The 23,451-nt window shown below is 34.6% G+C and overlaps 1 pseudogene; it reads right to left on the bottom strand.

Moving 5' to 3' along the window:
• Positions 1-15,631: 15,631 nt before the first annotated feature.
• On the bottom strand, positions 15,632-18,058 carry LOC118620724 (annotated as a pseudogene).
• Between the last annotated feature and the right edge of the window lie 5,393 nt (positions 18,059-23,451).

Raw genomic sequence — 23,451 nt, 5'->3', positions numbered from 1 at the left:
TATTTCTGTAGCAAATCATTTCAAAAGGCTATATCATCTCTTCATACTCTTGATCCCTGAAACTTGTCCTGGGCCAATACTTAATTGAGTGTGATATGTTCTCAAAATCTGTCTCTGTCTCTAAGAATGACCTTTTCTGAGCCTCTTTCCTCCCACATGGAGATACTTCTGATTTCCTTAGGAAGCTGAAAGTCATACCTTCCCATCTTCAGTCCTATCACATCTACTCTTTTGTTATTGTTTCTCAGACATCTGAGCAAGTTCCTATGCAAATGTATCTGGATTGTGCTTACTGGTCTCCCTACCATTATGAATCTTTCTGTTCCTTTTTAAACCATCTTATTTTTAAAATGGGTTACTTTCAATGACAACCCACATTATTTATTTCTTGCACCTGTTTTTGTGCTTCTGTTTCAGTGCTAAATTTAATCTTGATGAGTATCCATCAATTCCTATTTTCTCAGCTTGCTGTGTCCATTGACTTAGCACTCATGGGTATCACCTTACTTGCCTTTCTTCTGTTTCCTTCATTGTTTCTTCTTGTTGTGCTTTTCAATAATAGGAAAATTCCTCTTTCTATATAGTTGCCTTTTTATGTATATCTACATTATATCTAGAACTATATCGCCTATACCTATATTTATATCTATCACCTATGTTTTTTCTTCAATATCACAAGTCTGAATTTTCTATCTCAATTACTGACTTCAACAACAGCTGATTGAAATTTCGTTGTTTGTTTTTTTCTCATCTCAGTATATTTCTAAGCTCCCTTATTCACTGTTTCAGGATCTCATTGGGCATTTTGTTTTCTTGTTCAGAGAGAAAAAGGAGTTAAGTGATAGCAAGTAATTGAAACATTGCTTTATTTTCAACCTTTTCTCATCAACTTTCTTCTTTCTTGTCTTTTCATTCCTTTTCCAAAATATGAGGAAGCCTTTCTTATTTACCCTAGTGATTTATTTTATATATAAATTTGTTATATATAATATATATATATTTGTTATATATAATATATAATAAATCACTAAAGTAAATATATATAAAAATATAATTCTGGCTATCAAAACATACTTATTAGACTCTTATTAAAACAGAGACATGTAAAAATTAAATGAATAGGCATCTTTATCAACCTAGAAATAACTGGTATTTTAATTTGAATCTGCTTCTTCTCAGGGTTTACTAAAGTATTTGTTTTAATAGTAAAATTAATTATAAATTTTATTTTCTTTTTAATCCTCACCTGAGAATATTTTTCTATTTATCTTCTGATAAAATGGGAGGGAGAGAGAATCATTGACATGAGAGGGATACATCGACTGGTTGTCTCTAGTATGGGACCCCTACCAGGGCCAAGAGGAACCACAACCAAAGTATGTGTCCTTGACCAGAATCGAAACTGTGACTCATTGGTCCGAGGGCTGGTGCTCTACTGCTGAGCCAAACCAGCCAGGGCTAATTATACATTTTTTACAGGCTTTTGTGTCCTGTTATTGTCATTTAAATTTAGTCTTATGCTCTAGAAACCATTCATTCTGGCCAAACTTGCTTCAAGTATATATCATTTATCCATTCCATCATTTAAGCTTTACAAGAACCCTGTAGAATAACTCTTACAGATGAGTGCCTTGAGGCTCAGAGAGGGAAGTAATTTGTCCTTAGCAACAGAATTACTAAGTAGCTGAGGTAGTATTCAAATCCTGGATCTCACTACTAGTTAGTCAGTGTTCTTTCCACTATCATATACAAAAAAAGTAAGGGGAGAGGTGAAGAAACAAGAGGACCATAAGCCAGGAGATCATTGGAAAGTGCGATGTCACAGCCAAGCACAAGAATCAATGCATGATATCAGTGACACAGTGTGTGACACTGGAAACAGAGAATGGGCCATCACAATTTTATATACCACAATTAATGGAATTAAATGAACTACATTTTCGTAGTACCTTATAGAATTTGTGTGTGTGTGTGTGTGTGTGTACATTCCATCACATGGCAATGGTCAACCGCCAGTCTGCCAGTCTGAGTCAATAATAAAAAATACATGGTGATAGGTCAAGTGACTATATATGAAGACACGTAATTATGGTAGAGGAACTTCACTCATCAACCTTTTTTTACAAATATAATTATATCTTGGTAATGAACCTCTCGCTCTGCTCTTCTCTCTCCTAATTCTTATCTAGGACTATAATACCTTCTGGGCTCTCTGTCTTTGATGGTGTTTGTTTTTGATATATCCATCACATTAAATATATACATGCATACTTGTATATATGTTTTCCAATTATTATCAACTTTATAATGAAAATGTAAATGTCAAGATTTCAAAATTGATTCTTTCACATTTTAGTATTGCTAAATCCAAGCATTCAGGCAGAAATGACAACTTTTACTTTCTAAATCAAGTGTCCAGGGTTTCAGGTACTGCAGAGCCACGGAACTTGAGCAGATGGTAGTTTGCAATTAATATAAATTTAGAAAGCAGAATGCTGAGTGCATAATAGCATTTCCTTTGCCTATTATTAGATATTAAATTTTACTCATGTACTGCTTTAAAAAATTACTTTACACTCTACCACCTTTGACCTTTCAGGAGATTAGGAAATTAGAAGTTATTGAGTGAGGAGATCCAACAAAATTACAATTACAGAAACCTCTGAATTCTGCATGTAATTGAATTTATCCACAAGCCAAAAATCAATGCAGTCATCCAGAAACACACCAAATGTGACATTCGGCTTTTTCTGCTTTATAAAGCCTAATTGATATTGGAGGAAATAAATGAGAAAAATAGGCAGTCTTATAGTAGGAGTCTCTAAGGATATATCAAATAGCCATTCATAAGAGTTAAGAGTAATTCATATTTCTGAATGCCTATTGATGGCGGCAATTGCAACTAACTTCTTTCTGTTCCAACTCTTACAATTTTTCCTTGCATTCCTATGGGGAGTATAAAAAGAAGACATCTATTTAGTGGTTGGATATTGACATAGGATAGTATTTTATGAGTCTACTTTTGGAATAAAAGTAAAAAATGTGACAATTAATGGATTAAAGTAAGAGTTTTTATATTTTTTAAATAGGTAAATAGTGACATCTATTTTATAGCAACATAACCATTATATATATATATATATATATATATATATATATATATATGCTTTTTTCTTTAATATAAGGTTAATGTCAGGGGCCACAACATCTCATTTCTAAGTTTTGTGATATAACACTTTTGCCATTGTTTCCCATTTAAGTATACTATCCCTCTTTATACATATATCCACACCTGTGCAGATATTCATACATTTCTACATCATATCAGTACGAAAGGCCCGATTACCTTCACTGTGCCAGATGGATGTGGAGCTCTCCTTCCCACTGACTACTTTAGCAAGTATTTCTACACAGGACTTACTTCGTATATATCCACATGGTCAATAATAGTGTTATGTGAAGTGTGTTCCACAGACTAGTGATGGCCTACAACCTTGCCTAGAAGAGAGGGGCTCAATAATCTTATTAATTTTTATTGTTTGGTGATAAGAATATTAGGAATATCTGTTTTCAATAGTAATTTTCCTAATATCCTAAAGTCAAGTGAAGGTACTCTTCTTGCTTTCATTTTACCCTATAAACATACATTATTGCAATATATATTATATCATGTGTTTAAAAATTAGTGTTTATAGAAATACCCAATGCCCTTCTATCATAAAAGGCAGATTCTCTATGCCTAAAGTATGATTTTTTTTTTCTCTTTTAATGAAGAAGTCCAAATAATTCTGATTAAGAATATCAGAATCAGAACCATATTGCTCCTTTTTGGTTATATGCTTGCCACCCTGAATCCCCATCTGTATATAAGTTCTTTAAAAGAGAGCAACTGTATCTCTTTTACAGTTGTGTGCTCTGGGCCCAACTTAACATGGTTCTTATTATATTCTGAATAAATATTTATTTAAATAATTACTCATCAATCAAGAATTATATAATAACTCCATTCTCATTACTAATTATTTGGGTCTGGAGTAATGGTTCATTACCTGAGATGTGCTCTATTTTTGTTTTTATTTTATAAAACTTCATACATCTACATTTCAAAATATAACACAGTGACTAAAGGATTGTTTAATGAAATTCTGCAATAGCATATTATCAAGAATTCAAAAATAACAAGTATTATATAATTATGAGCATAATATGGTTTCTTATATTTACACATTTTTATAAACTTGAATTTTAGAAACTACACAAACTTTAATTTCAAGGTGACAAGCTGCATCCTGTCATGCAAGAATGGAAATTGAGTTTATCATTGATGTAGATACTTCTTTTGGGTTATGCATTCATTGAATAAATCATTTATATGCACAAATTTAAAACAAGTACCAACATATTATTCTTGAAGAAAACTGTAAAGTCATATAAGCCTGAAGAAAGATGTTCAGAATGAATGTGCACTCTGATTTGGTAACATAAGTGGCGAAGCCATTTGCTTGTAGACACCCCAATACAGCTTCTCCCGTAGAAAAGTTCCACACAACATAGTTCATGTCACTACAATTAAGTCATCTATATGTGATGACTTCCACATAGTTATTCTACACCAACAAATACCATTAACCCCAAATTTTCTATCTTGCTTCCTACTTGATACCTCCTATTGACTGTTTAGTAATAGGATGAACTTCAAATGGGTCAAGTGTAACTAACTGGTTTTATAATTAGTTGTACTCTCAGTGGTCCACATCTCAGCGAATAGCACTATAAATCACCTACATTATTAGGCCCCCAAACCTAAGGCAGACCCTTGATTTTCTCTTTTCCTTCTCTTTATTACCCTATATTAAATGTTCAGTAAGAGAATTCAGTCTCTAAAATATATCTGTCTGAAATCCACACACTTCTTTTCATATTTATTACCATCACTACAGACCAAAAAAAAAAAATTTACTTCTAACCTGAGTTACTACTATTGCCTTCCAAACTGATTTCATTCTTTCACTTCTGCCTCTTTGCAATCTATTCTCTATCCAAATACAATAATGATTGTTTTCAACATATAATTGGGTCTTTTTAATGCTTTCATTAAAATACTTTAATGGATGCCACTTAAGTATAATTATAATATATAAACTATTTTTAATGATCTATAAGCCACTACATTACTGGTTCTTGAATATTATCCTAACCACTTGTCCTCATGTTTCCTACTTTTTTACTTACTATGCTTTAGCCATATCTTAGGATCAACTCTGTAATTCTCATTACATACATTTATAAAAACCAATTCCTGGGTTGTTAACATCTTTTGTGAGCACTCTTTAAGATGGCTCCCAATGATCTTCGTTTCCTGGTATTCAAGTTCTTGTTTAATCCCCTCCTTGTATGTGGGATAGATTTGGTGGCTCATTTGTATAAATAGAATGTGGCAAAAATGTGATATCATAATCAGATTACAAAAATACTGAGGCTTCTTACTTATCTGCTTTCTCCTACTCTCTCTATTGCTTCTTATGAAGGATATCAGCTGTCATGTGCACATTGCCCTATGGAGAGACCCACATGGCAAGAAACTAATGTTTTCTATGGAACATCTAACAATGACCTGACATTTCTCCATATAGCTGCATCTCAGGGGTATAGTAATTCCTCTTTCCTTGTACCTTTAGGGTTGGTGGTATTGATGATTCTTGCTGTTGTTGGTCCCAGGGGTCCTTCTCTATTTCTTTTACTTCTTCTAAGTGCTGTCATGCCTTTATAAATAGTTTCTTATTAATTTTTCTCGAACTATTTAGTTTGAGTGTGCTATGTGTTTTATATTAAGACATGGATGCACACAGGAGAGTAAGAGTAGACTCCCATCAAGAAGCAATTGGCAGTCTTGTTAAATGGTCAACTAATACAGAGAAACATGACCAAAAAAGAAAGAAAAACATGACATGAGAGATCAAAATAGGGAATTATAAGAAAAACATGTCATACAGTTTTTCTTGCAGTCTCCTGGCCTTTTTCCTCAACCAACAATGGGTGCTATTACAGCCAGTATTATAAAAAGTCAATGATCATCATTGGTACTGATAATATAGCTTAATTTCCACCAGAGGGGTGTGTGTGTTTGTGTGTGTGTGTGTGTACAAATAATATTGTATAATTTGAGAATAACTCAGATACAAATAAGAGAAAGCCTAATAAATAGCATAAATTAAGGACATTTATTAATTTCATGAGGAAAGTGCAGAGGCAGGTGATCTTGGAGGTTTTTTGTTAGCAACTCAATGATATCAGTAAAGCCCTAGAATTTTTCAGCTTTATGTGCAACAATTCCTCAAATATTCATTGCCTCATAGTTATAAAATACTTGTGGAAGCTCTGGACATCTCAATTATATTAAAAAACAAGAACCAAGGTAGGGAGTTAAGGAATCGGTGAAAATAAGGACCCTTAATTTGTGTAGTTCTTCATTTTATTAACACAGCTTTTTCAGGAGTCATAGGTCTGACCCTTTATTTTCTTTGCTAGAGTTTGTCATAGGTCATCTTGAGCTTCAAGGGAGACTAGAAAGGCTGATAATTAGCAAAAGATACTGGGGATAGTGTAGTTCTGATCCATCCCTAGAGCTAGAGGAAAGGCCCATCTAAGGTTCCCAGATCTAAAGAACTTTCCCTAGAACAAAAAACACAAGTACCAGAAATTTTATACAGAGAATGAGAAGTATGAAGGCTGTGGGTAACCAACTACCATTGTCTGCCAGAAGCACCTATCATAACATAGTATGGTTACTTATTTATACATATATTTTTAATTAGTTCATTTATTTTTGTTACAGATGTTTCTCCTTATTCCACACTGATTCTCCCCTTCCCCTCACTCCCCGGCCTGTCCCTAGCAGGTTGTGCATGTTCATTGTTCATGCACACATGCATATAAGTTCTGTGGTTTATCTCCCCCCCCCTCTTCTGGGGATTGTCAGTCTGTACCCCACTTCCACATCTCTGGGACTACCCCGTTCCTCAGACTGTTATGTCCATTATATTACACAAATAAGTGATATCATGTGATATCTGTCTTTCCTTGCTTGGCTTGTTTCACTTAGGATAATACTCTCCAGGTGCCTCCATGTCGTCTCAAAGGCTAAGAGATCTTTATTTTTTTGTTACAGATATTTCTCCTTTTTTACCCCATTGGCACCCCCCTCCCCACCCTACATCCGCCCCATCCCCGGCTTAGTTGTCCAGGTCCATTGGTCATGCATACATGCATGTAAGTTCTGTGGTTTATCTCTTCCCACACCACCCCCCACCCCCTCTTCTGAGGGATGTCAGTCTGTGCCCTACTTCCATGTTTCTGGGTCTACCATATTCCTCAGACTGTTATGTTTATTATATTCCGTATATAAGTGAGATCATGTGGTATTTGTCTTTTTCTGCTTGGCTTATTTCACTTAGGATAATACTTTCCAGGTCTCTCCATTTCGTCTCAAAGGATAAGAGATCTTTCTTTCTTACCCCTGCATAGTACTGCATTGTGTATATGTACCACAGCTTTTTTATCCATTCGTCTACTGGTGGACACTTGGGCTGTTTCAGATCTTAGCTATTGTAAATAGTGCAGCTATGAACATGGGGGTACATATATTCTTCCTGATTGGTGTTTCAGGCTTCTTAGGGTATATTCCTAGAAGTGGGATCACTGGGTCAAATGAAAGTTCAATTTTTAATTTTTTGAGGTAACACCATATTGTTTTCCATAGTGGCTGCTCCAGTCTGCATTCCCACCAGCAGTGTATTAGAGTCCCCTTTTCTCCACACCCTCACCAACACTTGTTGTTTGATGATTTGTTGATGGCAGCCATTCTGACAGGTGTGAGGTGATACCTCATTGTTTTTTTCATTTGCATCTCTCTGATGATTAGTGATGTTGAGCATTTCTTCATGTCTCTTGGCCATTTGTATGTCCTGTTTGGAGAGGTATCTATTCAGCTCCTCTGCCCATTTTTTAATTGGGTTTTTTGTCTTCCTTTTGTTGAGTTGTATGAGCACTCTATATATATTGGAAATTAACCCCTTATCTGATACATCATTGGCAATGATGTTCTCCCATACAGTGGGTTGCCTTTGCATTTTGATGATTGTTTCTTTTGCTGTGCAGAAGCTTTTTAGTTTGATGTAGTCCCATGTGTTCATTTTCTCCTTTATTTCTGTTGCCTTAGGTGATGTATCAGTGAACATTCTGCTGCGTATGATATCTGGAATTTTGTTGCCTACATTTTCTTCTAGGATTTTTATGGATTCATGAGTCACATTTAAGTCTTTTATGCATTTTGAGATCATTCTTTGTATGGTGTAAGTTGATGGTCTAGTTTCATTTTTTTTGCATGTAGCTGTACAATTTTCCAAACACCATTTATTAAAGAGGATGTCTTTACTCCACTGTATGCTCATGACGCCTTTGTCAAATATTAATTGAGCATATTGTCCTGGGTCCATTTCTGGGTTCTCTATTCTGTTCCATTGATCTATCTGCCTGTTCTTGTGCCAGTACCAGGCTGTTTTGATTAGAGTGGCTTTGTAGTATAACCTGTAATCTGGTAATGTAATTCCTCCAACGTTGTTCTTCTTTTTCAAGATTGCTGTGGCTATTTGGGGTCTTTTTTGGTTCCATATGAACTCTAGGGTTTTCTTTCTGTTTGCTTTCTCATTCTTTAAGTTGTGAGGTTAGATAGCCTATAAGAAAATTTTCTTGCTTCTTGAGCTAGGCCTGTAGTGCTATGAACTTCCCTCTCAGAACTGCTTTCACTGCATCCCATAGCTTTTGTGTTGCTTTGTGTTCATTTTCATTAGTGTCCAGGAAGTTTTTAATTTCTTCCTTGATCTCCATGGTAACCCATTCATTGTTCAATAACATGCTCTTTTGACTTCATGTTTTCAAATGTCTTTGCATGTTCTTGTTGCAATTGATTTCTAGTTGCATGCCATTGTGATCTGAGAAGATGCTTGATATGATTTCAATCTTCTTGTACTTGCAGAGACTTAGTTTGTGCCCTAACATGTGGTCTATCTATAAGAATGTCCCAATTGCACTTTAGAAGAATATGAATTCTGTAGTTATGCAGTGTAATTCTCTGTAGATATCTATTAAATCCATTTCATCTAGTGCTTCATTTAGAGTCTGTATTTCCTTGTTAATATTTTGTCTAGATGATTTATCCAGTGATGTCAGTGGGGTATTGAAGTCCCCTGCTATGATTCTATTCCTGTTGATTTCTCCTTTGAAATCCTCCAAAAGATTTTTAATATATGTTGGTGCTGCTATATTGGGTGCATACATGTTTACCAAGGTTATCTCTTCCTGTTGAAAAGATACTTTTAATATTATGTAGTGGCCTTCTTTGTCTCTAGTTATGGCCTTCATTTTGAAATCTACTTTATCAGATATGAGTATAGCTACTCCAACTTTTTTTCCCTTTCTCTTTGCTTGAAAGATTTTTTTCCCATCACTTCACTTTTAACCTATGTGAGTCTTTTGTTGTGAGGTGGGTCTCTTGTAAACAACATATATGTGAGTCATGCTTTTTTATCCAGTCAGCTACTCGGTGTCTTTTTATTGGAGCATTCAAACCATTCACATTTAAGGTGATAATTGATATGTACTTATTTATTGCCATTTTTGTTTAGTGTGGTTCTATTTTTCTTCCTATTTCTTCTACTAATTACAGCAGTCCTTGTAACATTTCTTGCAGTGCTGGTTTGGTGTTAAAATATTCCCTTAACCTTTTTTTGTCTGGATCTTTGTTTTTCATGACCTTGATTACTTCATGTCACTACCTTCTGGCCTGTTGTGTTTCTGTTGAGAAGTCAGCTGAGAGCCTTATGGGGTTTTTTGTAGGTAACATGTTGCTTCTCTCTTGCTGCCTTTAGGATTCTCTCTTTGTCTTTAATTTTGGCATTTTAATTACTATGTGTCTTGGTGTGGGCCTGTTTGGGTTCTTCTTACTTGGTCTCTTTGTGCGTCATGAACTTGAATGCCTTTTTTCTTCCCCAAATTAGGGAACTTTTCTGTCACTATTTCTTCAAATATATTCTCTAACCCTTACCCATTTTCTTCCTCTTTGGGGACTCCTATGATGTGAATATTATTACATTTCCAGTTGTCCCACAGTTCTCTTAAGCTGTCTTTCTGTTTTTTAATTTTTTTTCCCTTTTGGTTTTCTGATTGGTTGATTTTTTTCTACCCTTTCTTCTAATTCACTCATCCGGTCCTCAGCTTCCTCTACTCCGCTGGTTAGTGCTTCCAATGTGTTCTTATTTTCTGCTATGTCATTCTTCATTTCTATTTGGTTGATTTTCAACTTTTCTATATCTTTACTCAAGGTGCCGATATCCTTACTCATGCTGGTGAGCTTCCTCAAGATCATGGCTCTGAAGCCTACCTCTGATAATTGGCTTAGCTGCATTTCATTTATCTCATCTTCAATAGAGTTCTCTTGTTCTTTCATTTGGGATTTGTTTGTTTCACCATTTTGGCTATCTCAGTGGGTTTTGGAGCCTGCCAAATTTTCCTTATGCGTGTTGGTGGTCTGCTGTTTGTGACTCCCTCTACTGGGTTTGGATGAGCCTGGGTGGGTCCACATTAAACACCACTGTGAAGTCATACTCTCTTGGGTAGATTTGCAAGCCCAAGAATGGTTCAGTTATTCGCTCTTTTTTCTGGAGGCTAGTAGTCTCAGTTACTCAGTGCCTTGGAATGTAGTCCTGGTGTTCTGCCTAAGAGGATTTCCAGAGGGTGGGATAAATGCTGGTTGTTAATGAGCCTCAATTTGCATTTATTTGCCTTATCTGGGAAAAGCTGAATCTCCAAGCTGGGGGGCTGCTGCTTTTCCCCACAGCTCTTGGAAGGAGCTCACTGGCCACCACCCTTTGTGGCCACAACTCAGCAAAAACTCTGAATGCCTTCTAAATCTCAGGTGTCCCCACAGAGTTCCAGCTCAGTCTGCCCTCCCTCTGCTGTAGCCCCCAGGTGAGTGGCTGTGGCTATTTTAGTGCTCTGTCCTGGCTCTCTGCACTGTGGAGAGGGCTTGGTCTTTATTCCCCAAGGGCATTACTCACAGCTAAGACTGCTGCTGTCCATGAGCTCCCAGCCTGCCACCCTCTTGTGCCTCCACAGATCCTACCAGTGTCCCTGGTTATATGGTCCTGTCCTGCTGCTTTTCTGTTGCTTTTTTCTGAGGATTTGTATTTATTTTAGTTGTAATTCTCATTTTTTCCTGGGAGATCATCTGTGTAGCTTCCATTCACTCCTCCATTTTCACATCCTCTATCCCTATCTTGTGCGCAGCTGGGTCGCACAGGTGTCTCTGGTGCCCCCACACCCTGCAGGTCCTGCAGCTATCTTATGGGCTTCTGCGTCACACAGGCCTCTCTGGTGCTTCATTAGTAGGTCCATTAATTGTACTTTTAGGTACTTAGAATAAAGGAAGACTGAAAGGAATCTAGTTAAAACTTCCATGCATGTAATCTCAAATAGATAATAATTCAGTGCGATTTAAGTACTTAATAATTTAAGTACAATCTGCCTAAAACTTTATAATTAGAATGACACCCAGTTCAATTTTGAAGTAGTGCCATTATTCGAAAATTCCTATATTAGCATTTGCTGGAACTACTTACTTACTCTTTCATCCTCCCTCAAAAATTAGTCTAGTTTTTTTATATATTCAAATTGTCTACATTTTTTCAATGTGTGTAATTTCAGTTGCATTTCATAATTTCCAAAAACCTGGTGTTAATTTCAAATATGGGTGTTTGATCACTAGCTAACACATTTTTCTTTTTGCCTGATAAAAAAGACTTGTCATAGCCCTAACCAATGTGGCTCAGTTGCTTGAGCATCCTCCCATGCACCAAAATGTCATTGGTTAGATTCCTGGTCAGGGCACATACCTCAGTTTCAGGCTTGATCCCCAGTAGGGGGGGCATGCAGGAGGCAGCAGATCAATGTTTATCTCTCTCATTGATGTGTTTCTTTCTCCCTCCTTCTTTCTATAATCAATAATAACATATTTCTAAAAATATTTGTAAGATGACTGCAATCATCATTTTTTTTCTGATATTGATCTTTTACTTCATACCTACACTATAAAGCCTACAGTACAACCATTTTCTTATGGTGTAATCTGTACTTGTTTGTTTTCCAATTTATATCACAAGCTCCTTTAACATAGGAACCACTTTCTAATTTATTTTACATCTCCATGACATCTAAAAATTTTCTAAGAAATAAATAGGTAGAAAATTTTAGTAGAAGGACAGAATATTTGGCATCCTAAAATATGCATAAAACTGCAAGTTAATATTAAAAAATTAATTTATTGTACCTAAGCAGATTTTAATATAAAATCTTCTCACTGGTTCTTATTCTGCCCTTTAGCAATACTTCATAGAGTGTACAAAAACACGTGTGCATACAAAAACATGTGTGCATACAAAAGTACAAACATATCTGCACAGATTTTTGTATTCTGTCTCTCATACTGACTTGCTCACAAGAAGTGGGTTTCTTTTTCTCTTATTATTTACCATGTAGTAAGCACAAAGGATAATTTTCCATTTGAAAAGAAGTTCTGTAAATATCTAGCTTCTTTTCTTCAGACTAATTTATCACAGTCACAGAGCAGTAGGAAATCTATCTCCAATATATAAGCTGCATTCTAAACTCTTACTTTTCTAGGAAATAAAGAAACTCAACAAGAAATAATACTTGAAAGATAGAAATTTGTTTTTTTTTCTTCTTATATTATTAATCGTTTTATTTTTAATAGCATTATTTCAAATTATTTTGTCATTCATGTTACTTTAAATCAATGAAAAAGAAAAACATAACAAATAAAATTTCAATGCCTAGCTTGAAAGAAAGGCACAGGACATCACATGCACACATGCACACACACGCGCGCACACACACACGCACATTTTATTCTATAGCCACATGTAGTATGCTTTTATTTCCCTGCTTTAATTTTCATTGTTATTTTTGGAAAGAATTCAAGGAAATTCTAATAAGAGAAAGTAGTATAGTTATGAAAAATAGTACAGCAATAAAAAAGAATGACAAATCTCAGAGAGCCATTTAAATAAATAATGAATGATTACCTACCCTAAGAAAAAAGCAAGGCATCCAAAAGGCAACTGAGAAAAACACAATAGCAGTAGAAATTATAAAGAGATAGGATTTTCATGGGAAATATTTTGAATAGACAAAAAGTTTCTGCAAAAGAAAACAACAAAACATGATCCTTGAAATAAAGCTAGCAATTAATAATAATTACCTTTCAGAACCAAATCAATGAGCAATACATTTGAAGTGTTTTATAATAAAATATAGTAATATGTGAAGGGATTTAGGAGACTATTTTTTGTAGTTCAAATTAAGTAAATAATTCCACTTGAAAAGACATTAGTTTACTTTTCAGGTGGGGTGTTCAGAAAAGCATTTTCTCAGACTTTCAGAGCATATATGTAAAGGATATAATTAAGTCTCCTTGCAAACATTGCTTCTTTATATCAATTTTATCTTTTAGTTCAAAAGTTCTCAGAAATTTTAATAAAATGTAAGATCAGTCGTTCAGAGAGTATTCATATTTATTAACAGAAGAAGACTGAGAGACTTCTTGAGGCAAAAATCTGCTGCATTATTGTTTATAAACTTCATAATGCATTTTAATGAAGTAAGAGACTGGAAAATTACTAACTTCAGGGATAAAATCTTATTCATATTGATGATATCTATTACTGTCAAAATCACAAAGATTCTTAGTTGAAAGAAACAAATGCTCACAAGTTCCTTCTCTAGGAATTTGGAATATGAAGTTGTAAGGTAAGGAAGTGTGCTTTTAAGGAACCTCCAGCTGAGACTACACAAAAAATAGTGAACAAACTCACATGATAACTTTCTAGAACCTGTGGAATTTAAAATGTAGTTTCTAAGACACTCTTTTTAGCTTTCTAGGATTAATTAGGTCTTAGGAATATGAGTCCTCCTACCAAAATTATACTTAAAGTGTTAGAATTTAGACATATCGTTTTGGGAGATACAATTCAATCCACGACAACATGTAAATGCCATGCATTCTCATTGAAAAGTAATGGAAAACACCTGGCATGCCATTTATATTACACATTGATATATATATATATATATATCTCCTGGGGGGAATATATATATGTATTATATATATAATTTATATATATATAATATATATATATATATCTCCTGGAGGAAAATATATATTATATATATATAATATATATATATATTTCCTGGAAGAATATATATATTATATATATATATAATATATATATATATAATTTTTTTTATCATCCTCACCCGAGGACATTTTTCCATTTCTTGTTCAGGTAGAGTGGGAGGGAGACAGAGAAACAGAGAGAGAGAGAGAAAAACATTGACATGAAAGGTACACATTGAGTGGTTGCCACTTGCACAACCAACCAGGACCGGGGACAAACTACAATCGAGGTACACACCCTTAGTGGGAACCGAACCCAGGTCTCACCAGACCATAGGCCGATGCTCTAACTGCTGAGCCAAACCGGCCAGGGCACATTGATATATTTTTTTTAAAAAGATAAATAATGAACAAAAATGTAGACATTATCTTTATAAATATAAACACTAAATTTTTGCTTATTTGTGAGTAATGGTTTCATGGTTAAGATATGCTGGTGAAACAAACTGGCATCTAGATAATAATTATAATAATTCCATACCTGTTGATACATTTAATTTTTTAAAAAACAGACTTTACTTTTTTAGAGCAGTTTTAGGTTCATAGCAAAATTGAGCTGAAAGTACAGAGACTTCTCATTCACCCACTGGTCCCTTGGGTTCTCTATTATGCTCATTGATTAATTTGTCTATTCTTTCACTAAATCTGGAAATCAGGTAGTGTCAACCTCCCAACTTGGTTTTTCTTCACTATTGTGTTAACTATTCTGGATATTCTGTTTCACCATATAAACTTAAGTATCAGTTTCTCATAATGGCAAGATAAATTGCTGGGATAGTTATTCAGATTACATTGGTCCCACAGATCATGTTGAAAAAATCCACATCTTGACAATGTTGAATCTTTCTATCTATAAACAAGAAATACTCTCCAGTTATTTAGTTATTTGATTTTGTTCATCATCAAAGTTTTTATACATTTTCTCATATACTTCTTAGGCATATATTTTGTTTAAGTGTGTATATTTCATTTATTTGAGTGCTAATATAAACAGTATTGTGGTTTTCATTTCAGATTCCACTTGTTCATTGCTGGTATGTAGAAAAGCAACTAACTTTTGTATATTAACTTATATCCTACAAATTTTTTATATCACTAACTAGTTCAAGAGTTTTATTAAGGATTCTTTCAGGCATTCTAACTAATCACATTCAATCTGTGAACAAAGACAACCTTATTTCTTCCTTCCCATATGTATCCCTTTTATATACTTACCTTGCCCTATCGCAAGGCTAGAACTTACAGCATAATGTTAAAAGGTGTGGTGAGAGGTGACATCCTTGACCTATTTCTAATTTTAGTGGAAAAGCTAGTTTCACATCAATTACTGGAGTGTCCATCATCTCTTGGGGACACATACACATCTCTATATGAGGGCAGGGGTTCCCTTCAAGGTGGGCCTCCAGAACTCTCTCTTCCACATGATCCAGGAACTCTTCCTCCACTTAACTGCTGCTGCCAACTGGTCTTACATGAGCAAATCGTTTAGGAGTAGGAACCCCACTTCTTGTTAGCGGCCCTCTTTTGCACTGGACGTGGTCCCCTGGAAGAGCTCATGTTAAAATTCATTCATGTGAGGGAGGTGCTCTGGTTCCTCCACTTCCTCCTCTTCCACCCTGCAGGCCTCTTGGAGGACATTCTACTTCTTGGAGGTGGAGGTGGTCCCCGTGCAACACTTTCCAATGATGGTTTAGTGGCTTGTTCTTCCTTGACGGCTTTTCCATCTAAGGACTTTCCATTTATGTCTCTGGCTGCATCCTTAGCATCTGCTAAGCTTTCAAAGGTGATAAAAGCAAATCCGCTTGATTTGTTGGTTTCATGATCTTTCATCAAGAGTACTTCCACTATTCCTCCATATTTTTCACCCCTGGTGAGAGTCAGAGGGATGACAACAGTCTCAAGCTCCTACGAGCTCCTGGACAGGGTCTTCCTAGGGGCTCAGCGTGAGGGATGGCCAGCGGCTCCAAAGACTTAAAAGAGAACCCGGCTTTGTTGTCCATGTCCATTGGTTATGCATACATGCATATAAGTTCTGTGGTTTATCTCTTCCCAACCCACCACCCCCTCTTCTGAGGGATGTCAGTCTGTGCCCTACTTCCATGTTTCTGGGTCTACCATATTCCTCAGACTGTTATGTTTATTATATTCCATATATAAGTGAGATCATGTGGTATTTGTCTTTTTCTGCTTGGCTTATTTCTCTTAGGATAATACTTTCCAGGTCCCTCCATGTCATCTCAAAGGATAAGAGATCTTTCTTTCTTACAGCTGCATAGTACTCCATTGTGTATATGTACCACAGCTTTTTTATCCATTTGTCTACTGATGGACACGTGGGCTATTTCCAGATCTTAGCAACAAAGCCAGGAATGGGTGAGGGGGGGGGGGGGTGATAGGGAGGAGCTGTGTCAATGGGGTAAAAAATGAGAAACATCTGTAACAAAAAAAAAAGGCAAAGCTGATCATACTGCTTGGGGTCACACTTTATGGGAACTCTCTGTACTGTCTTCACAATTTTCCTGCAAATTTGAAACTACTCTAAAATAAAAATAGTTGTTTTTTTGTTTTTGTTTTTGTTTTTTTAAAAAAAAAGAGAGAGAGAGAGAGAGAGAGAGAGAACCCGGTGGAACTACTGTGCAAGGGGCCATATTTCTTAATTACCCTTGTAATATCTATCACCTCTGTAGTGATGCCTTCTCTTTCATTTGATATTAGTATTTTGTGTAATCTCTGTTTTTCTTAGCCTGGCTAGAAGCTCATCAATTTGATTGATCTTTTTAAAGAACCAGATTTTGGTTTTATTGGTTCACTCCATTGATTTCCTGTCACAGTGATTTTAATCTCCAATACTTTTAAATTTATCTTTTAGTATTTCCATCTCTCTCTCTACCTTATCCATCTGTTCTTGCATGTTTTATGCTTTTTTTTATTAGAGCTTTCATCATATTAATCATAGTTTTAAGGATCTGGTCTGAAAATTCCAACATCCTTAGCATCTGCTGGGCTTTTAAAGGTGACAAAAGCACCTTTCTTATCTCAGTTTACTTCTGATGCTTGTTCTGTCTCTTCGAACTGTGTTTTTCACTTTTTCTGCGGTATTGTAATTTTTTTTTCCTTGACAGCAGGACATGTGTACGGGGCTAAAGGCAGTGCTGTAACTAGGCCTGGGATCATGTGGTGGTGAGGTGTAGAGTGAGAAGAGTTGGGTAGTCCTATAACTAGGCTGTTCTTCAGTGAGCCGACGTCCCTGGGCTGTGACCTACACAAGTGCCTCGCAGCTTTTCTCCTGCCTTAGGCGGGACAGGATGGCTGAAGCAGGCCGTGTTGGATATTTTTCTTTGTTCCTGTGGAAGAGTAAGGTGGGCTGGAATAGGGTATTCTTTCTCTCCAAGACTGTTAGGCGCTGATAAAACTCCAGGAGGGTAGGCTCTGTTAAACAGTCACTCTGGAGAGCAGGCCCGGGTACAGCAGAATTCTCTTGTAATTTTCAAAATGGTTATTTTACCCTCTTCCTCTGCCATAAGCTCTAGAAGATGTCCCTGTGATATTCACTGTGAGAACCTGGTACAGCTCACAGAGATAAAACTCCCCAAAGTGTCGGGGCCACCAAGGACTAGGTCCTGTGGTATGTTTAACTCTCAGCTTTGTCCAGACTGAGCCTCCAAGAATTCCTCAGTTACAGTTCCGGTTTTCCTACGCAGGCACTGGTTTCTCGGGAGGTTTATGCTTGGGGATTTCAGCTATCATGAGTTCTGATATTCTGTATCTGCCTGGCAATCTTTCTAATATTGGAATAAGTAGTTCACTATGATATGACCTCTTTTATGTGTCTAAGAAGAGTTGTAGATTTTACAGATGTTCAGCTAATACTTATTGTTAGGACAGAGTGTCTACTTCTAATCTCCTTAGATATTGAACCTGAAATCAGAAGTAATACATTGAATTTTACTACATTGCCTTTTCATCATTTATTTCTTTACTTCCTTGAATGTTATTTGTCTACATGTTTCTATGTAATTAAAATTATCCTTGTATTTATATTCAAAACTACTTGCCAGTTTTTATATATTTTCCTGAAATTTTTTTTAAAGCTTCAAATATTTTTTTGTTATGTATTCTATAGATTATATTTGTCTTTTTGAAGTTTGGTTCTTCATGAACATCCAGCCAAAAATTTTTAAATGTAATTTAACCCCAAATACAACATTAGTAATCAGCAAGCAACTTTTTAAAAGAACTTCCACTACTTTTTAATAAAATTGGTTATATGTTGTAGACTGCACATGAACTACAAGATCTTATCCATTTTATTTTATTTTTTATGCAGTACATATATATTGTCCTTGTTATCATTTATATTTTTAGAATTTTAATTTGTTGAACTACAGTATGAATCTAGGTCCTGGCAAGAGGAAATTTTATACATATTATTTAATTGAAGTAACTTTAACAGTGAAATACTTACGAAAGGGTAGACATCCTAAAAGAACAAAGGAGCATAAGACACTCAGTACTGGCAATGTCAACAAAAGGGTCAGCTTCCCAGAGGGAGCTGAAGAGCATGGAAATTATTTTATTGGAGACATGCGAGAGTAAAAATGCATCCTTCAACCTGGATGTATGTTTTAGAGGAACCCAGATTCTGCAAGGAAAGCAGGAAAAAATACAGTGATTTCTTTCTTTCTCTTCCAAATCTTTAATGTCTGCCTGCTGTCTCTCACTAGCTAAACTCAGCCAGCATCCTCATTATAACAAGTGACTCTGGTGATAAATTCCACAGGGGCTAAAAGCAGAGTAGGAATAGTGGTCATGGATGTGGGGTGGGGATGCAAAACAGAGGATGATTGCTACAATTATTCTGCTGTTAGAGAGATTCAGTTCAAAAAAGTGATGAGTGTCTGAAAGTGATCCATAAACAAAAAAGCAGTTAGAAACTATATAAAAACACAAGCATAATTCAGAAAGATGCCACAGCATTTAAAAATGAAGGAATGCCAATCCTATATGGTATTGACACATATTATCATGAAACCATAAAAGCTTTTATTGTATTTTCCCTAAACTTACTGATTTCCCTGAGAAACCAATAGAATCTTTAATAATGCAACATTAATGTAATATTTTAACATATGAAATAAATTTTTAAATAAACATTTAGAAGAGAAGAAAATATAAGTGCTTTCTTTTAACATTAATGATTCCTTACTATAAAAACAGAAAGAAGCCACAATTTGATATAAAACTGTAAAACCACTATGAATTCAGTAGCAACCATTATTGTGAGATGAAATAAATGTGTTGTATCCACATCCCTAAATGGAAAGACGATTCCACAATGTATATCACTGGTCTATAAAGCATCGTAGCAGTTATGACCACACATATTGGCATGCGTTGCTGTGCATTTCAAGAAATTATTTAATGTGCTGAATTGAATCAGTGCTTACTGCATATACTATATGCATGTACGTGGGACAATAGCAAAGCCAATTTTTATCTTGCAATTTATGTAACAGAAAAGTAGATCTTTTCTGTTTAGTGCACAATTCTGCCATAGGTCATAGTACAGACTACAAAATGCAGTGGTATCAGTCCTAATGATGCTTTGGCTCTACTTGTGCAACAAGGAGTCATTTGTGTTTGAGAAAAGAAATGTTATCTAAATTCTAATAATACCTGGTCTTATTCTGAAATAAAAACAAATGATCATTACTAATGTGCTTTTTGATAATTTATTAATCTTGAAAAATATAATGTTTTAAACGGATTCAATTACTGGTCATTGAGGATATACTTTTTCAGCATTGTAAGTAAAAATGTGGCCTATATGTATAATTTTCTGCTACTAAAAATTTCCCACTAAATTTTCTTAGAAATTTAATGATAGATTTTAACTTGAGGAGTGAGATAAAAAGATGTCTTCATAACATGAGTACAGCCTCTAAAAACCATCTTTGTGAGTTCAAGTATTATTCAAGTGGCAATTTCAACGATACTTTTCCATATTTGCTGGAACCCTCAGGACTAAAATATCATGATTTCTTAATGTTGATAAGACAGAAAGATAGTATCTTCAAAAATCTCAAATAGGATCTAAACAGATTGATACCCAACAGTTTTATTCTTTCTAAATATGTCTTCTCTCATTGGTGAAGAAAACTGATGAAATATGAAGTATATTTTAAAATCAGTCTGAATCTGCAATAGATCATGAAGAAATACTTTTCAGAAGTCAGGGCAAAAGGAGCAGATTGGAAACATTAATTCTGTCTCCCAAGTTAAAAATTCAAAATCAGAGCTTCTGAATGAAATTCTTCACTTTTGTGTCTGTTGGAGACAGAAATAATCTTCAAAAAGGAGATGCAATATAATTTTTGATTCTAAATGTTATTTGAATATATCTAGATATCTGACACATTTCTTCCAATCCTGGATGCCACTTTCAATGACCTATACTTGCAATGACATTTAATAAAGACACACTAAGAGAAGAACCTGAGTGTAGGATATGACCTCATGGTCTTTAAAAATCAACCTGAATGGGTAATTTCAGAGTTTTCAAAATTAGAGTTTATAAAATACTGATTATTTTATTTATGTGGTACAGTAATTATTATGAATAAAAATATCAATTTAATGTTATTAGATCAAATCAGTGATTATATACATATTTATTTAAATTGGCTGACTGGTAAAGGTCGTTAAAACACATTTAAAAAATTGATGTGAAGAACATAACCTAGAATTTTTTAATATCACAAAACAAAGAAATTAAGTACATAAAATTTGAGAAAACTACTATCATTTGAGAAATTTGAGGATCAATAAAGCATAGAAATGGATAAAATCTAAACAGGTATGTTTCAAAGTGTTTCCCAGGGAACTCTAGGCATTTGTTTAATTATCTTTGGGAAATTCTGCATCATATAGTGCCCAAATGAAGAATAAAAGTACATAGAAAAAGACATGATAAATCATTTAGTTAATAATATCATAATTTCATTTAACCAAGAATTTTCAAAATACATATAATTTATTGTTGTTATTGTTAATCCTCACCTAAGAATATGTTTCCATTGAATTTTAGATAGAGTAGAATGAAGGGAGGAAGAGAGAGAGGAAGGAAAACAAACACACAAACAAACACATCGATGTGAAAGAGACAAATCAATTATTTGCCCCCCAATGACCCAACTGGAGCTGGAGATTGAATCTGCAACCCAGGTACTTGCTCTTGACCTGGAATTGAACCTGTGACCCTTAGGCCAACGGGCTGATGTTCTAACCCCTGAGCCAAACTGTCCAGGGCATATGATGTTTATTACATGTAAATTTTTTTTATTAACATAATTGGTGTTCAGTGGAAGATACTTTAAGGAAAATGAACTAGATCGTTGATTTCTTAATAACGGAATTTAGAACATATTATACAAATCAGTCTTACAGACAATATGGCAATAATTATTAATTCATTAAATAGTAGCATTTGTTTTATTTGTCAGTCCCTGCAACTTTTTAATCCAATCCAGTCAATAAATGAGTTGGCATAATAAAACTAAACTACTAATTAAAGCATAACTATTCAGCAAATTTATTTACTCTATAACAAATATGAAATGCAGTCCTTTACCTTTCTTGTCATCACTTCTTAAAATGTGGTTACATTCTATCCTTTTATATTTCTGGAAATTCTTTCACAAGGGCAGAAAACATTCTTATTAAAAATATAATATGCAAGTTAAAATGAAAACTTATTTCACCTTAATTATTTTCTCTCCTTATAATTAGCAGCTAATCGTATCCACACATAGCTGCAGGCTCAGAAGCAGTAAATGCCTGACTGTTGGAATGATTGGGGAACTTTACTTTCTGATAATTACAAGATATAATTACTTTGGAGCTTTCAAAGACCTTTTAGTGATTAGGGAGGCTTTTTTAATTCAGCCATAACATTTATATTACTAATAAAATAAGTCTTATACTCTAATAGCTCACAAATTTGAAAGAAACACCAATTCTAAAAATGGTATTGCAGGCTTCAGGGGAAATCGTTTAAATATTTAAAAGTATTATATTTTTCAGAATCCAACTTCACAATTTTTTCTTTATAAATATATAATCAATTAAGATGTGTAAAGTCAGTGTTATGAATTTCTTTTGGGACACGGTTTCTAGGAAAGAATTACAAAAAAATGCTTTAAAAATTAGAAGCAAATATTTTCTTTTTTAGCAGCACTAAATATCTTGAACCAACCAAAAAAAGAGGAGTGTTAAGGAACTGACTTCCAGTGTAATTCACACAAGAATCTGTCACTTAGGATTTGAATGCCTTAAGTAGGTAGGAACAATTTTAATTTTCCATATGACAGTGAATATGACAGATAAATTGTCGCTGAATTGTAATCTGAATATAGGAAAAACTAGAAGTTGAAAACTCATGCTTAAAGTTGGGGAAAGTAATTTGTTGAAATTTAAATCAGGTCTACTTTTCTTTATGTTGAAAGCAGGTTTGGTTTTGCTTTGTTTGAAGTTTCCACTGTCACAATGACTCAACTGTGCTTATCAGTGACAGTAAGATAGGATCCCCTATGGTAAAGAGAGAACAATTCACTTTGAGAAGCCAGAATACATACTATATTAGTATTCCTTCCTGTAGAAAGGAAACAAATATGGTCATGCATATTTTATTATCACTCCACAAACATGTGTAATTGAAATATGTTTACACATATAAGAACCTCGGCTAAATTGTAGTGAATTATTCTCTTAGAGGGCACTTATAGACTTGAGATAAAAATACAAAACTTATAAAAAGATATTAAAGTTCTCATGACAGCTTCAGATAAGTTATTTTATTATATTACTAGGAATTGAATGTATGTACTTACTGTGATTAATCCTGTGTTCTGATTAATTCAAATATTGTCTAAATCTAAACCAATGGTTATTCTAAGCCTTAGAATATAAGAGGAGAAATTAGTTTCAGATTTAAAAGTCTTCAAAAATGTTTAGTAGCAAGATGTTGGGGCTTTAATACTAATTCCCTGAATTTTTCCCTCCTTTTAGTTACTTTGGAGTGTGTAACCTTGTTATCAACACATACCATCTGTATGTCAAGTACTGTTCTAGGAATGAAAGTG

The sequence above is a fragment of the Molossus molossus genome, unplaced genomic scaffold (assembly GCF_014108415.1).
Source record: "Molossus molossus isolate mMolMol1 unplaced genomic scaffold, mMolMol1.p scaffold_m16_p_8, whole genome shotgun sequence".
Classification (NCBI taxonomy): domain Eukaryota; kingdom Metazoa; phylum Chordata; class Mammalia; order Chiroptera; family Molossidae; genus Molossus; species Molossus molossus.
This window is presented reverse-complemented; position numbering and strand designations above follow the sequence as displayed.